The sequence below is a fragment of the Centropristis striata genome, chromosome 4, assembly GCF_030273125.1.
Source record: "Centropristis striata isolate RG_2023a ecotype Rhode Island chromosome 4, C.striata_1.0, whole genome shotgun sequence".
NCBI classification, from domain to species: domain Eukaryota; kingdom Metazoa; phylum Chordata; class Actinopteri; order Perciformes; family Serranidae; genus Centropristis; species Centropristis striata.
Genome location: NC_081520.1, coordinates 30,491,332 through 30,508,357, shown reverse-complemented (window position 1 = coordinate 30,508,357; position 17,026 = coordinate 30,491,332). Strand labels below are relative to the sequence as shown.

Sequence of the window (17,026 nt, the reverse complement as noted above, 5' to 3'; positions counted from 1 at the left end):
ATACTGTGGAATTGATGTTTTGAAATTGTGCGGGTAATTATTATTATTGTAATCTCTGAAAACCTTATAGGTGTTTTGGTTTATTTAATTTTGAACATTTTGGATCTCCATATGAGATGAGATGAACTTTTGATATGGGTTAATTCCATTGCTACAGAAGCTGAAGAGTGAAAACCCCAACGGAAAAAAAGGTAAATGAGACCAAAATAAAATAAAACAGCTCCATACAAGATTAATACACAAAATACACACAATATACAGTCATGGAAAAAATATAAGATCACCCTTTTTCTTCCATTTTTTGTTCATTTTAATGCCTTTTTGGTTTTCTTGATAATGATTTTGGTTATTATCAAGAAAACCATGGAAAACGGCTAGATATCAGCTCTAAACTCTATTACCAAAACTATTAAATATTTATATGTCTTATTTCACTTTCCACTCTGCTTGTCTGCGCATATCTTTGATATTAATACGTTTATAGAAACAAAATAGGTCTACATGAATGTGCTTCTTGTCGTTAGTTGTTAAAATATAGCAATTTTCTTTAGCAATTGTGTGTGTCTTTGGGCACATACGACTACTGTTTTTTTCTCTAAATTATAATGTAATATAACAGTATAACAGTCCTATGTGCCCAAAGATTAGGTAAAGAACATAGTATAATAGCAAAAACTCACTTATTACTCAACCATGACCGTTATTAAACATTTCTTTACATTTGTGATTAATAACCAAAAAAATGATCAAGAAACCCATGGAAAGATAGATATCAGCTCTTAAATTAAACTCTTATCAGCTATTTTTGTTGTTATCATTTTATTTGTCCAAACAAATGTACCTTTAGTTTTGCCAGGGATTAAAGTGAACAAGAAATTGAAGAAAACAAGGGTGGTTTAATATTTATACTTTAGGTAATTTGGTTCATTTCATTTTGAACATCTTGGGTCTCCATATAAGATAAGATCAACTTTTTTTTATAATGCACTGGGGGAAATTCAGTTGTTACAGCAGCTGAAGAGTAAAAACCCCAAAGGAAAAATAGTAAATGAGAACATAATAAAATAAAATGGCTCCATACAAGATTAAAATAAGACAAAATACACACAGTATAGATGTATACATATGTTGGCTCTGTATATTGAAGGACACCTAGTCATTACAGCTTTAACTGGCAGGTTGTGAGCCGCAGTCCGTGCTGAGGAAAGACAATGACCGACAGAGGGGGATTTACACACACACACACACTGACGGGAGTTTCAGCTTGCAGCGGTGACGCACTGTGAGCTCACTGAAGCAGCTCAGTGTTTATGTCTCTTTTTCACAGAGAGAGAGAGAGAGAGAGAGAGAGAGAGAGAGAGTCAGAGAGGAGTGGGAACCTCGCTTACCGGCTTTGTGGTTTTCATCCATTCTATTGTTTTTAATTACAGCTGCCGACTCAGCACTCTACTACTGATGATGTTCGTGTCTGAACACTGATTTCAACTCCTTTCCTTCACCAAACCGGTAAGTCTGACAACTTTTTTTTGGTTCACCTTGTTGTAGGAATGGCTGCTCCAGCCGGTAGTTTACTTGTTTCAGTCATTGCTGGCTCGTGTGGGGCTTTTCTCGCCGCAAATCCTCTCCGACCGTCACGACCACTTTTACGCACGGCGGTAATATGACATATTCATAATTATGTCCAGACGAGTTTGTCCACGCTACGGGACATCATATGACATCTATTGATTCCTTTAAAAGTCCTTGTTGTTGGTTTCAACTGGGTTTTGTATGTGTCAAGACAGTCCGGTTTTTTTAAATTACCAAATGGAATAAGTTTGTTTATTTGATCTGATATGGCTTTCCAAGAAAAGATCTAGTGGGGTTTATCTGCGATGTTTGTACTATGATATAATTTCTGAATACCAAACCCTTTATAGTCAGTTAATATACATATTTCTGCGATGTGCATCTGAATATCTTTACTGAAATTTGTTAATTTATAAGCCTTATAATAACTATGAGAAGCACAGTGTGCCGTGCTGTCTAATGACAGAGTGAGAGCATGCTTGACGCACTGACGTGATGACCTCACTGGTAGTATGATCCTCCTCTTCTCTTTTTAATGAACTGACCTGATCTGACTGCCTCTGCTTTGTTTTCATATTGTGTGTATATATTTATATTATTTTTATTATATGGATGAAATACCTCAGTTAAACTTAAACTGAAAAAAAATATTAGACCACACTTGTTTTCTTCAATTAATTGTTTATTTTAATGCCTGGTACAACATAAGGCACATTTGTTTGGATGAATATAATGATAACAACAAAAATAGCTCATAAGAGTTTAATTTAAGAGCTGATATCTAGACATTTTTCATGGTTTTCTTTATGACGATTTTGGTTATTGTCAAGAAAATTATGAACAAATGTACCTGTCCAAACAAATGTACCTTTAGTTGTACCAGGCATTAAACTGAACAAGAAATTGAAGAAAAAGGGTGGTCTAATAATTTTTTCCATGACTGTATATTGAGCATCAGAAAAATCTATTGCCACAGCATGTTACACAGAGATGAACATACTATAACAGAAATATTGGATATTGCTCACTCTAAGTTGTGTCTTATCACCATCACATATCACCAGACTGGCCTTGTTGTGGCAGGATGTAGTGCTGCGTAATGAGCACACACTGAGCTATGAGGACACACACACACACACACACATATATACACACACAAACTTACACAAGAGCAAAGATGAGACTGTCATTTTTGGCCGAGGGCTTCTATTGTCTGAGACCAAATTCCTGAACGCTTGTATCAATAAGAGGCTTTCTCTCTCACACACACTTCCACCAGAAGAGGGCCATGTACAGCTTCACTGGCTCATCTCTAATATTATTATGGCATAGGGATCTTAAGGAAGGCTTTGACAGGATTTACAAAATTAATTCATCAGCACTATCCAGTATGTGTGGAGCCAGAATTTAATATACGGCTCACAAAGCATTATAAATATTGATACAGAACACGTTTTACAAGAAGATGAGCTTCCTATTTCCTGTCAAGTATTTGACCCCTGCTTGTGAGAGAACGTCTGTCTGGATGTGTACAGTGTGATTAGTAAGGGTGGGGGAAATCTGTCTTTGGTTTGGTTTGGTAAGTTCACACAGTCACTGAAGTGAACCCCTCTTTTCCTCTGCTTTTACTTGTCTGTCTTGTTTTCAAAGATTATAGTCTATTTTCTTCAAACAACATGTTGGTATCATTATAGTCACATATAGGTCTTACTTGAATATAACCACACAGGTCAGTTTGCATTATTTCCCAGATTTGTAAAAGGACAATAAACTTATTTTAACATTCAACATTAAAGATGTTATAGAAGATTATATTTGACCAGTCAGACTTAAAGGTTTTTGTGTGTGTGACATTTCAAGGATGCCCAAAGGGATTTTAACATGTTTTTAAACTGCTACAAAATACTTCTGAGCACATCTTTGTGTGCTTTTTAAACGTCTTTTCCTCCTTTGATAGCAGCATATAATTCCCCCTCAAATGTCTGGACTTGACTATACTGACTAGATTAGGTATGTCACAACTTTGAAAGCTAATCAAAAGCGGTAAAAGAAACTTAAACTTTTTGTGCAGAGCGGACAGTGAAAAACCAGAAAGATCTCCAACGTAAACGACAGAATAGACCGTTTGTCAATACCACCCATAATGACACATATTAGCATTTGTAAAAAATGAGTGCTCACGGTACCACGGAGCGTTTTTAAAATAGCACACACGTCATTATACAAACACGTACGGTTTGCGGTGATAAAAAAAACGACAGTTTCTGTGAATTTAGGCTACAAAATCACTGACCTAGGTTTAGGGCAAAAAACTTCCTGGTTAGGGGTTATAAAAGACAGTTTAAACAGTAAATAAATGTATGTAAAGTGAAGTAAGTTTGTGGGTGACATTAATCACAGAAGTTACGTTAAAAAAAAAGTTGTTTACAAATCGCCAACTTTGGTGCAAAGCAGTCTCCTTGTTTCAGTTGTTAGGCTCAAACATGTTTGGCTGAATCTCTTCTGGCGCTCCTCTAATTGAGAAAATAGATCAGGCTCTGAAACTTTGACTCCATTCTGCAGTTCACCAGTACCAAGCTCTGCTGCCCGCTCCTTCTACTCTTTCACCGGTCAACCTAGAACAAGCAGCGGTGGTGGGCATGATCAGGACAGATTCAGAATTTCTCAATGACAGAGCTTGAGAGTAGGTTTGCTTCCAGACACTTTTCAGAGTTTTGAGGGGGATTTTATATTGTCTTCCCATTGACAAATATAAAAGCTGTATAAGTGTGTATGATAGATGTGTGTCATTTTGGCAGAAAGTCACATTTTGTCCCTGATACTGTGTGCTCTACTGATGTTACAATTACAGTAACTGCACCAGGGCTGACATATATAATTATACTACACACACAAACAGACAAAAATGCCTTAATTAGGAGGTGGTGTGTGTAACTGTGGATTTATCCTGGGCCAAATTTAACCCCAAGTTTACGCTCTACCCCACCCAACATTTACCCTGCACTGGATGTATTCATCATTTTGGGAAGAAGCAAAGATGACGGGATGAGAAAGAAGAGAACAGAAGATCTGTAATGTTGCAGCTCGAAGCTGATAACAGATGTACATTAACAGACAGGTGCTTCCACTCTATTTGAGTGCATGTGGAAGTCAAAGACACAGCTTTAATTAGGCCATCACTCCTGTAATCCGTCCAACCAGAGCGGTTGGGAATGCCTCCAGACGCTCTTCCGTCCCCGTGCCACAGCGGCCTGCCTTTCCCCCCAATGTCAGCCAGCTAACGTTGTGCCAAAGAAATTCCCACTGCACCAACCGCAGATCGGCAATCTGATCCATGCTGGCTCAGCGCTCTGCACGCGCAGATCGGAGGAGGATTGGATGATTACAGGGGGACCTGGACGCAGAAACCTGGACAGCCACTGGGCCAAGCAACCTCACTTACAGTATACAGTATGTACATACACACCCAAGCTTAAGTATAAGTTAGTTTTTATAGGAGAGCAGGATTTGATGGACAGCGGTATCCAAAATTACCTTTTATTATTATTATTATTATTATTATTATTATTATTATTATTATTATTATTAATAATAATAATAATGATAATAATAATAATAATAATAATAATAATAATAATATTAATAATAATAATAATATTATTCTTTTTAATATTTATCTGCTGCATTCTCAGGACTTTACAGTAAACTGAGCAAACTGCAAGTCATGCTGCATGTGGTTTTCGTCACTTGAGTTCATTCTTTTGAAAGCAGGAAGTTGAAAAGAGAGATTTCCCGGATGCCTCAGTGCCTTTGTGCCTGAAGTTGACGAACGTCATGTAAGTTGTGGCGTCATATTTGATCCCAAGCTTTTAGTTTCCTGTGAATTGTGTTTTGCTTGGAAAAAAAGCTGCCTTGAGATGAAAAACAATGCAAGTATGTCATAATTACTCTTCGTCTTCATCTGGGATCAAATCACTCCTCAAAACAATGGATTTTATTACAAGGATAAAATGAAAATACAACACAATGGTGGGGACTTTACAGCACATTAACTCAAAACTATACTTAAATAATTTTCTTGAGTTACGTAAACTGCGTTTAGGGCTACAACTGATAATTATTTTCGTTATTGATCGAGTCCATAGTGATGCCTTTTAAAGTGCTTGTTTTGTCAGAGCAACAATCCAAAACCTAAAGATAAGGAAGAAAAACAGCAGTTCCTCATATTTAACAAGAACATTTGACAATTTTGCTAAAAAATAAAACTATTTTCAAATAGTTGCAGATTTTTTTTTGTCGATTGACTAGGTGCGTGTGATATTGCCAAAATGTTCGATCCCAATACAAGTTACTTCATATTTTAATTCAATCAATAAACAGTCTTTATGAAAAAAAATCCCAAAAAGTATGTTTTTGTATACTTCTGTATGAATTAAATACTTGAAAAATGAAATGTGCTGAGTAAGCTTCGTCCCAGTGACGTAAATAATGCTGTAACACAGTTTTAGACATTTTTAGTATTGTTTTGATGATATATATTATTACATCACACAGCCATATAAACAGCTAATTGATGTGAACATTCAGGAATTGTTGCAGCACTACTTGAGTGTTTATGGTACTTTATACTTCTACGTAGGGCTGGGCGATATGGACCAAAAGCCGTATGCCGATATATTTAGGCTGAATATCAATATACGATGTATATCCTGTTATTTTTATCGCAAAGTGAGAGCAAATGTTCAGTCAAAGTCAAATATGACATGTCACAAGTAGTTTTATTGAAATAGTTTATTTAAGTGAACATAAATACTGTATAACAACAGGAGTACCTTTTTTTTTTTTTTAAATCAAAGCTCCATAATGTGCACATTTAAATAAATAAAAACTTCAATACAAATAGCCAATGAAATTAACTAGGCCAATCTTTTTCTGAAATAAATATATTTATATGAGAAAAGAATAACGAACATTACAAAAGAACTAAATATGACAAACCCTAGTTAGGGCAGCATTTATACATAAAGAAATAAAGAAAAATGTACTGTATCAATATATCCGATATGGTCTAGTTCCATATCACATTTTTTTTAAATTCAATATATTTTTTATATCAATATATCACCCAGCCCTACTTCTGCTCTACCACATTTCACAGGAAAAATATTACTTTTAATAATATATTAATTACTTTACTTTTTAACAATTTAAACAGCTGTAGTTATAAATCACTTTCCAGATAATGAATGTACATATAACCATATGGCCAGTTGATAAAATATGTTGCATTGTTTTACTGATTGCCCAACAGGCTCCAGCTCGAGTACCTATAACACTAAAGTGCAATTAGTCGTCTCAAGTTTTACCTTTTTTTGTATGCACAACTTTTACTTTAAGTTTGGTTGTTTCATGTAGTGGTACTGCAACCATTACAAAATGGTGTGCATTCTTCCACCACTGGTCCTTCATTAAGTTCACACACTGTATCTGTAATGTGGTTTGATCCTTGAGTGGTTGCTCACTCACATTCCATGAGGTCTGCTTCAGGCAGCACAAAAGCAGACAGCAGTAATCCTGCCTCGCCTGAGTTCATGACCTTTCCCCTCTGTCTCCTCCATCTGCCCTCTCTCTCCCCACTCTGTGCTGTTTAATGACACAGTCTTAAAAAATAAACTTTAAGAAAAGCAGACGTTTGCTACCCCGCATGCCAGCTCTGGGGGAGGAAAGACGAATCTGCAGAGTGACCGCAATCTGCTAGCTCAACTCGCCAGAAACCAATCGCTGGCTTTTAGTTGCCAGAACAAATCACACAGCAGCGCGTCCGTCCGGGTCGATGTCTTTGTGACGAGGCACGAGTGAGTGACTGTGTGTGTGTGTGATCCACATGTGAGGAGTGCTACAGACATGCCCCGTTTCAAAACAACCGCTGAGTAATGAAGATGTAGCCAACAATGCAGGAAATTGAACCTCTCATCTGTAGCAGCACTTTTATAGTTAGAGTTATTGAATACAACTCCAAACACAGCAGACTTAGATCCATAAATATAGTGTGTGTGGATGTGAGTGTGCGTGCCTGTGGTTAGGTTTGCATGTCAGGAGCAAAACTGCTTATCTGCTTCTTTTTCACCCTCGTGCATAGAAAGTTATGAGGAACTTCCACATAGGTACAAACTGTTGCAGTATGCTCAGTGCACATATGGAGTTGTTTAACATGTTTAATATTCTCAGAGGTCCCGTTAAGATTCTCAGCTTCCCCTCTCTCCACTCCTTGGACTCACTGACCCAGACGTCCGTTAGAGTAACAGTTTTACATTAAATACACTTATTTTCTTTGTTGTCAACAGTTGGATAAATAGATCAATACAGAGCTAGAGCCAGGAGACAATTAGCTTCGCTTAGCTTTGCAAAAAGATGGAAAACAGGGGGAAACTACGGTGGCCCTGAGAGCTCACAGTGCTGAAACTTAAGAAAACACATGCAAATACACAAAACACAAGCAAATTGAGAAAACATCTTCATCAATTTGACAACACAAGCGCAGCATTTAGAAAACGCTGCAAAGACCACAACACAACACAATAAGAAAAAGAGATGCAAATAGGCCACAACACAACAGAAGTGTTTCCAGAGGACACTTAAAAGTGATGCACACATCTGGACACACTTGTGATATCATCACGTTATTTCAAGATAATTATAATTTCTCCATGTACATAAACTAAATTTCACACGTAGATTGTTAAATATGTATAAATCAATTATACCTACACTGGTGGTATGGTAGCATTGCATATGTGTTCGATTTGGGATACAGTCTCTATAGTTTCTAACTATGGTCAGAGATTACCAACTACTAACATTTTAAGAGTTGCACCAGCTGTAATTGTTCCAATGTAGGCAGAAGTTACAATCATCTAGTTAATTGTAATGCTTTGTCCTACTTTACTTACCATTTTGTTGTTGTTCGTCCATTAGCATCAGCTATGATATCCGTTAGCATCTTTGCTCTTGCATGGCGAAGTGCTCAAAGACAATTTGGCACAATTTTTCAAGACGTGCACACTTATTGAGCACTACAGGTTGTAGCCTACAAATTGAAATTAGCATAACACTAAAAACAACAGTTAACAGGGTTTTACAACACAAGTACTTTATTTTCTGGAAGAGTCTTAACGTGGAATATGAAACCCCGAATTTAAGTAGGCAACAACTTTGATTGTCAGTCTGGATGTTTTCATTCTGTTTTAATGTAATTTGACAACACTAATTTCCTGCAATATTTTGGTACACTGCAAAAACCAACTGACAAAAAAATAAGAAATAAATAACTAGAATTAAGCAAAGACATGCTCGAAACAAGTAAAATGATCTGCCAGTGCAGTAAGTTAATTTTTCTTTGTAAGAACTCTTTAAATAAGTAAAAATATCTCAGCACTGGCAAAACCAATGATGTCTTGAAATAAATCCAAATATACTTATTTTGAGCAATTGTGGCTTGAAAAACCCAGCAATAGTTGTAACGAGCATGTTTTGGTGGGAGAAAATGCTTTTGAAATAGCATTCAAACTACATGCAACAAGAACTCTCAATTGGAACCAATATTTTAGGTAACCATATTCAACAGTTGACTAGCTTGAAAAGCATGTAAAAGCTTACACTGTCAATCCTAAAAACAACTCTTTAAACAATAAGATAATTACATAAGCACATAATAATAATAATAATAATTAAATAAACACACCAAGCTATGGTCAGTAGGTAAATTATAATCAAAATAATATAATTAATATACTTTTGCTAGATACTGTATACAAAGAAAATACTTTGTAAGCTTCACGTTTTTTGCAGTGTTCACTTCACGGCACAGTAGCTAAGATGATGCTTCCGTCTCTGCGATGCAACCAAACGTCGACACAGCTTTAGTATCAAACTAGTTTCAACTTATCACACACCCTAACTTTAGAGAGAGATATAGCTCGTACAAAGGGCAGCTGCAGTCTCGTCTCTTACTTTTCACTTTAGCTTTCCCTGAGAGCAGGAGACAAGGTGAAGACTTGTTCCCACAAGCGGGTGGGACATGTATAATTTAGCCTTACATCAAACAGCTCTTTTCAGTAGTCATGAATGCAAGTATGATAACATCACATCTGTACAGACAGGAAAAAAAGCATGTTTTCTCTACCCGAGCTCAGCTTCTTAAATAACAGAGAGCAGCTATTTCCATGGACTAAAACAGTAATTAATATAATCCTCTGTATTTGTTTGACAAATAGAGATAACATGTTGGAAGTGATGTTTTTACACCGCATACGTGTGTTTTTGTGTTCGGAAATGACAATGTGTGCTTTTAATTTTTTATGGCGCTGGTACGTGTATGTGGGCTGTAAATTGTAATTTTAAGTGTTGTGAACATAAGGAGTTGATTTATAACCACTGTTAATGATGCTGGTGATGTAAGGGAAAACACCAAACGCCTCTACTCTCACACACATTTTGGCAACTCAGATCTCTGTCGCCTTGGATTCTTTTAGGGTTATTTTCTAGCCAGAATTGGTTTGTGGTTGGCTTCTGGTGGGTGTCGTTGCTTTCTTATTTTAGCATTTGTGCCATTTTTGGCAGGACATAAAAATCGAAATTAAAGAAAGACTTTCTTATGTAACTCAATGTAAATCTTTGACTGAATGACATCTAAAACACACCACTGATGGTCATTGAAACAAAGTGTGGTTTCTATGTCTCCCACTTATGTAAGTGAACTTTACAGAAGGATGGTTGGGAACTGATTCCAGTGGGTACTGAGCCTAAAGCATGTGTGAATTTATGTGGCATCTGTTTCTAATGAACAAAAGACAAGGAAACATTTCTGTCGTATCACCACAGTTTCCTTTGTATCCATGTGTACTCGTGTCGGCTGTGAATTAGGACAGCATGCTATCACCCTGCTGTCTTGTGGGATCTCCGGTTGCTACAGGGGATTTACCCTGGATGTAAACCTTGCATACATCTGTCTCTCTTGACCACTCCTCTCTCCACTCTCTCCAACTCTGTGATATCCGACAGAGACACAAGAGAGGCCTGTTAGCTTTCTGCCGGTGTACAGTTCCACTGGAAAGCATGACTCCTGAACATCACGTCAACCCAAGGACAGAAGGGAGGAATGACGGACACGAAGAGACTGAGAGTAACGCATCCGCAGACATGAGCGGAGAGGAGACACCAGCCCGGTTATCAGACACGCTCTCCATAATGAGACATTGTCTGAGCACTAACGTAGAAAGTGTTGGCCTAAATCAGCCTTTCATTTGCCGATAATGGGCACTTTCATTAAGTCAAACAGAGGGTATGGTTGTCCCGATCACGTCGTTGTTGTACACATGCACATTATCTCTCGGTCCACGATCTGTCTGATGGATAATAGAGTATAATTACCTTAAACCTTTTTTTGCCGCCTCAGTTATTTTCTATTGTATTTCACTCCATTGGTCGTTAGATAAAGAGGTGTTCCCCAAGGCTGGACACGCTACGTGACCCAGCGGGCTTAATAGGTAGACATTATCGGCATGGGAACTTGGTGGTTGACTTTTCTTTTGTCAAGGCTTTTTTACTTCATGACGGAGAGGGAAATCCATGTCTTTTGAGGTGCTTTTGAAGGGTTTCATCAGCCAGTGTTGAAGCACCAAAGGAGCATTCAGTGTCATTTTGTTTTTTTTAATCAAGAAAACACAACATGCATCAACCTGAGCATTATTTTTTTTTTTTTTAAAAAAGGAAAAGTAAGTCTCAGTATTCTGTATAAAATCATATAATCTTAATTCATATCTGTAGAGTTTAATGTGTCTGCAGTGAGGTTAGAACGCTTCAAGAAAAACCACCCTGGGCTTGAGTTTATCAGCATCTATGCTCACAGTTAACAATTGAATAAAAGCAGAATTTACATTAATAAGAATATAAATGTATCTATACATTATTGTACATCATAAATATAAAAACATATGTTTATCTACAGTCATGGGAAAAAAATATTAGACCACCCTTGTTTTCTTCAATTTCTTGTTCATTTTAATGTCTGGTACAACTAAAGGTACATTTGTTTGGACAAATATAATGATAACAGATAATGATAGCTCATAACAGTTTAATTTAAGAGCTGATATCTAGCCATTTTCCATGGTTTTCTTGATAATGATTTTGGTTATTTTTAAGAAAACCATGGAACATTTCTAGATATCAGCTCTTAAATTAAACTCTTATCAGCTATTTTGGTTGTTGTATATTTATTTATTTATATTATATTATATTTGTCCAAAGAAATGTACCTTTAGTTGTACCATGCAACAAAATGAACAAGATATTGAAGAAAACAATGTTTACAAATACAACCATACATACATTGAAAAAAATCCATAAAACATCATTAAACACACTGACAAGATAAATAAATAATAAAACAAAAGACACTTCAACAGCAAGCCTGACAGAGATGGTGATGATACATTTCTGAGATAATCTAATTGATATTTAAAGGATTATGAGCCAAAAACAAAGGAGGATTTCTCAACCTGCAAAGGGAAAAGAACAACTTTTGAACAACTCCGCCCTTCTCTGACGATGCATCGCCACACCTTCAGAGCAGATGACAAAGATATTTAAACTCAGATGATTCATCGTAATAAGTCATATTTATTCCAAACTGTCAACAGGACACATCAAGTCAGCGGTATTTACATATTGTGTTTTTATAAACAGTGAGGAAGCAAAAAAACTGTAAATTTGGCCGAGTCCATGATCAGGATTAACCCTATTATACATGTTTGCCCATAAAGTTGGAATAATTTTGTTTTCAGACACAATCCTCTGTTAATTGTGGTTTAATTTTCATTGTGATATGTTTGGAAGAGATTGATTAATAAAGTTTTAAGAAGATGTACACTATATCTGTCAAAGATTAATCACATTGTCACAATCATTTCATGGAAAGAGGTAAAAAATATTTTTATTCCAACTTTATGGGCAACTGTGTATAAGTTTTGATAAAGTTTTACTATATCTTTGGTAATGAGCCACTATACTCAATATAATATAATTTCTCAGATGTTTTTTTGGTTAGGGTTAGGAAATAAAACTACTTGATCAAGATTAAGGAATGGTTAAGATTGCATTATTTGATGAGTTTGTCCAAGTATTCACTTTGTAGCACACGTCTTTCCTGCAATTAAACGCTGTCTAATATAACGTAGGTGACGTAGTATAAAGAGCGACAATGTCCATGTAAGGAGGATGTAAAGATGGATTGATTGGTCAAACAACCTACATGGCAAATTACTGTCCAGGTCAGCTGCCTACTCTGTTTACATATGTAACTTAGTTAATGTAACAAATGTACTTATTTTAACCCAAGCCATGATCTTTTCCTAAACTTAACCAAGTATTTGTCTTTCAATGCACAGTTAATCATGTATTTAAAACTGTGATCGTGCATCCTTATGTGGCAAGTTGGGAATGAAAATCAGGTGTTAAATGAAACACAAAAAGCTTCAAATGGTGGACATAATATGCATAATGTCCAGAAAAAGTGGAGTGCTATTAATACGCCTTTGTGTTTTATGGTGATTTAATGGGGACTATTTAGCTATTTATTTTGCAGTAAAGCAGCAGACTGAAGCTGTCTTTACACTGTATCATGTCCTGTTGTTATTAGCTCTTGGACTTCAGGCTCTATTCAAAGACTCAGGTCAGTAAGCCAATGCTTTACTGTATATGAATACCGTATATGAACAGAGTAGACATATAGACTCTGACCTTGTCTCAACACAGCAGTGATCCAGGAGCGACAATAATAAACTTTGCCCCAGGGAAAACTGGAATCTGAGGCTATATACGGGGATGAGGGTGGCACTGGGGCTTATAAAATTCTATGTTTAGCTGCAGCAGTATTTGCAAACTTAACAGTGAAGCAGCAACGTGGACATTATACAGTGCAAAGACAGCTTCAGTCTGCTGCTTTACTGCAAAATGAATAGCTAAATAGCCCCCATTAAATCACCATAAAATACAAAGGCGTATTAATAGCACTCCACTTTTTCGGGACATTTTGCATGTTATGTCCACGCATTTGAAGCTTTTTGTGTTTCATTTAACACCTGATTCTCATTCCCAACTCGCCACATAAGGCGGCACGATCACAGTTCTAAACACATGATTAACTGTTGAAACAAAACTACTTTGTTAAGTTTAGGAAAAAATCATGGCTTGGGTTAAAATAAGTACATTTATTGGCCTGAAGTTTCAGTTCCAGATGTTTGTGACAAAATCCATGTCACAACCGGTCTGTAAGCTGTTGACTCAACAGATGTATCATAGCTTCCTGTTTTATAATCAGAATGAAATGGTCCATTCTGTCAGCATGACTGGCATGTATTATTGAGACTGTAGACTTGATACAAAAATACATTGTGGCCTTGATAATAAGATCATTGCAGAGTCTCACGTCTGACGAGAATCAAGTGTACTCAACAAACACGACTCATTGTTTGGACAGCAACACCGTGGCCGCCAGACCCCAATTCATCCTTGATCTCTCCTGCCGCTCGGTCACCTCATTGTGAAAGGAAAGGAGTCCCACTCATTCTTGTGTTTCCTCTTTTGTGGTTCCTTCCTTCCTTCACAGCTTCATCCAGTAGGATTTCTCAGCTCAGCTGCTGCATGACATCAAGGAGCCAGAAAAAGCTCTCCCAACACGTTTGCTGCGACTCCGGTCCTCACCCCAAAAACCACCACAGCATAGAATAGCGTCCGTGTTTTTGTCATTCCTTCGCCATTACTTCTTTATTATTGCTATTTTTAGGTTCCCTGAACAAAACAGAAAACGTGACTGGTCATCTGATGTTGTCGCGACTTGTTATTTCAACGTGTCAAACAACAGCACTGAGGCTTTTGGGTAATTACTGTTTTACGGTGTTAGAGATGTTGTCACGCTCTTCTCCCTTTGAGGTGTTTTGGAATTTTTATCCTGTTTTTTGTTGTTTGCACATAAAATGACGAAGGCATCGTGAGTATTGGTGTCTTTCGGCTTTCTTGTTGTGAATGCAGGGATATTCTGAGAGGTGTTAATATCCTGTTATATCCAGCTCTTCCTACGCTTCTGTCTTCACTCCCTCTTTTTCTGTCCCTTCATTTGTCTCTCTTTCTTTCTGTCTCGCTCCACTCCTTCTGCCCACACAGCCTCCAAACCAAAGCACATGGCCAACAAGCAAGCCGGCTTATGAAAAAGGAAGCATGGAACAGTAAAATGCATTTACAGGATTGACAGCTCAAGAGCTGACAGATGTCAGAAGTATGTGGAAGAAAAGTGTGAGAATTCACAAGACACAAGACTTACAGCGAGCAGACAGAGGACTTCAGTTTCCTTGTCAAGGATTAAGTAAGGTCTATAATGGATATACAGTTTCATTGTTTAGTGCAATGGATGACTATAGTATATGATTAATATTGCCTGTTCCATTATAAAACACATCCAAGCCTCACAAATTATAATATAACATCATCACTCTCACAAGATAAAGATTAGTGCTTCAACTTGATCAGAGAGGTAAATTCAACTCCACACAACCAATTCATTTTGTGATTTTTTTGCCACAAGGTCAGACACAAAAGGTCTTTCAAACATTTTTAAAAAAGGGTCATGATGAAGCAAAGAGAAGCTGTTGTATAGTTATAAACTGTGGTGAATGGAGGGATTATAGTCTGGTAAATCAAGCTAAAATCATGTGTTATCACAACTTGTTATTTCCTGCAATATTAAACGCTGCCTATTATAACGTAGGTGACATAGTATAAAGATCGGCAATGTCCACGTAAGGAGGAGGTAAGGGTGGATTGATGGGTCAAACAGCCTACATGGCTCATGTACATTTACATAATTATGTAACATAGTTAATGTAACAAAGGTACTTATTTTAACCCAGGCCATGATCTTTTCCTAAACTTAATCACGTAGTTTTGCTTCAATGCGTCCGCTGGGTCTTAAAAAGTCTTGTAACGTCTAAAATCCGATAATTTCAATTTTCAGGCCTTAAAATTCTCTTAAAAATCTCATAAAATGTCTTAAATATGATTTTGAAAGGTCTGTATAAACGTTGCTTTTTTATTTGAAACAGATACATAAACTTCAGTCTTGCTTTTAAATGTTTCGATTTTTAAGGAAGCTATAACATAACTACAAAATGGAACCGTCGCAGCCCAGTCACAATTTATCAAGCACAACCAGCTGATGTGCACGCCGCAGTGTGTTACAGGCTAGCATAGCAGCGGAGAAAACTTAACGAAAGCCCACAGCAGAGCCATATTACTTGTGTAAGATAAAGTGCAAGTTCAAGATTTGTGGCTCCAAAAAGAACAATTTAATGCATGGTTGAAGCCGGTGGAACTTGCAACATTGGGCGTCAAAGCTTTGGAATCCCATGGCAAATCAGATCGGGGGTTTTTTCCCGAAAAAGTGGTGTGCTATCAATACACCTTACTATAACGTCACATTGAACACTTAAGTTTTTTGGTGATTTAATAAGGGGCTATTTATTGAGCTTTCGAGGTGCCAGTTTTGCTAATTTTGGATTGAACAGATCGAGTTGTTTCCCCTGTTTCAGTGCTTTACACTGCAAAAAAGCCAACTTGTATTTTTTGGCGTAAAACAGTGATTTAATTTGGTAAAACTTGGAAATATAAATTACTGACATTTAGGGCAATAATGTGTTAGCACAACAAAGGAAGCCAGTTACTCAAAAACAAGTTTGTGAGTTGTTGTTACTTATATCTTTAAGTTGGGGTTCACAACAAGGGACAATAGTTCTGCTAACTCTTATTTCTTTGTTGTGAAATTTGGTCATTAACGAAAGCTAGTGGCTAACTGATGCTAGCGGCTAACTGATGTTAGGGCGCTGCTTGTTACAGCTACAAGAGTAGCCATTAGCGTATCAATGCTAACTCAAAATTGTGGTCACAACATTGGCTGACATTTTATAGCGGCATTACAATGGTGCCAGAGAAATTCAGAGTTAAGCAAACACAAAAACAAAACTTAAAATATTTAGTTTTCATTGTCCAACTTTAAAATTGTATTGAAGTTTGTTGCCTTGAAATTTTGAGTTCACCCAACTTTTCTTTTTTTGTAGTGTATGTTAAGCTAAGCTAACCAAGCTGCCAGCTTCATATTTGGACAAACATTTAATTAAAAAGCGTATTTTCCCGAAGAGTGGAATCGATCCTTGGCATGTCCAAACTATTCCAGAAAGGGCCATGCAGCTGCAGGTTTTCTTTCCAACCAAGCAGAAGAACAACAGGAATGAGTCATTTAATCAACTGATCTCAGGTTTCAAACAGCTGATCAGTCGAATGTTCTTGATTGATTGAAGCAAAAATCTGCAGCAGTCTGGCCCTTTATGGAATAGTTTGGACATGCCTG

General features: G+C 36.9%; 1 protein-coding gene across 2 annotated transcripts in view; it reads left to right on the top strand.

Moving 5' to 3' along the window:
* Positions 1 to 1,372: 1,372 nt before the first annotated feature.
* relt (RELT TNF receptor) overlaps positions 1,373 to 17,026 on the top strand; it is a 40,600-nt gene continuing 24,946 nt past the window's right edge. For both annotated transcript variants that reach the window (XM_059331455.1, XM_059331457.1), the window contains exon 1: positions 1,373 to 1,506. The gene's annotated coding sequence lies outside the window, so the exon portion shown is untranslated. The remainder of the gene's footprint in view (positions 1,507 to 17,026) is intronic.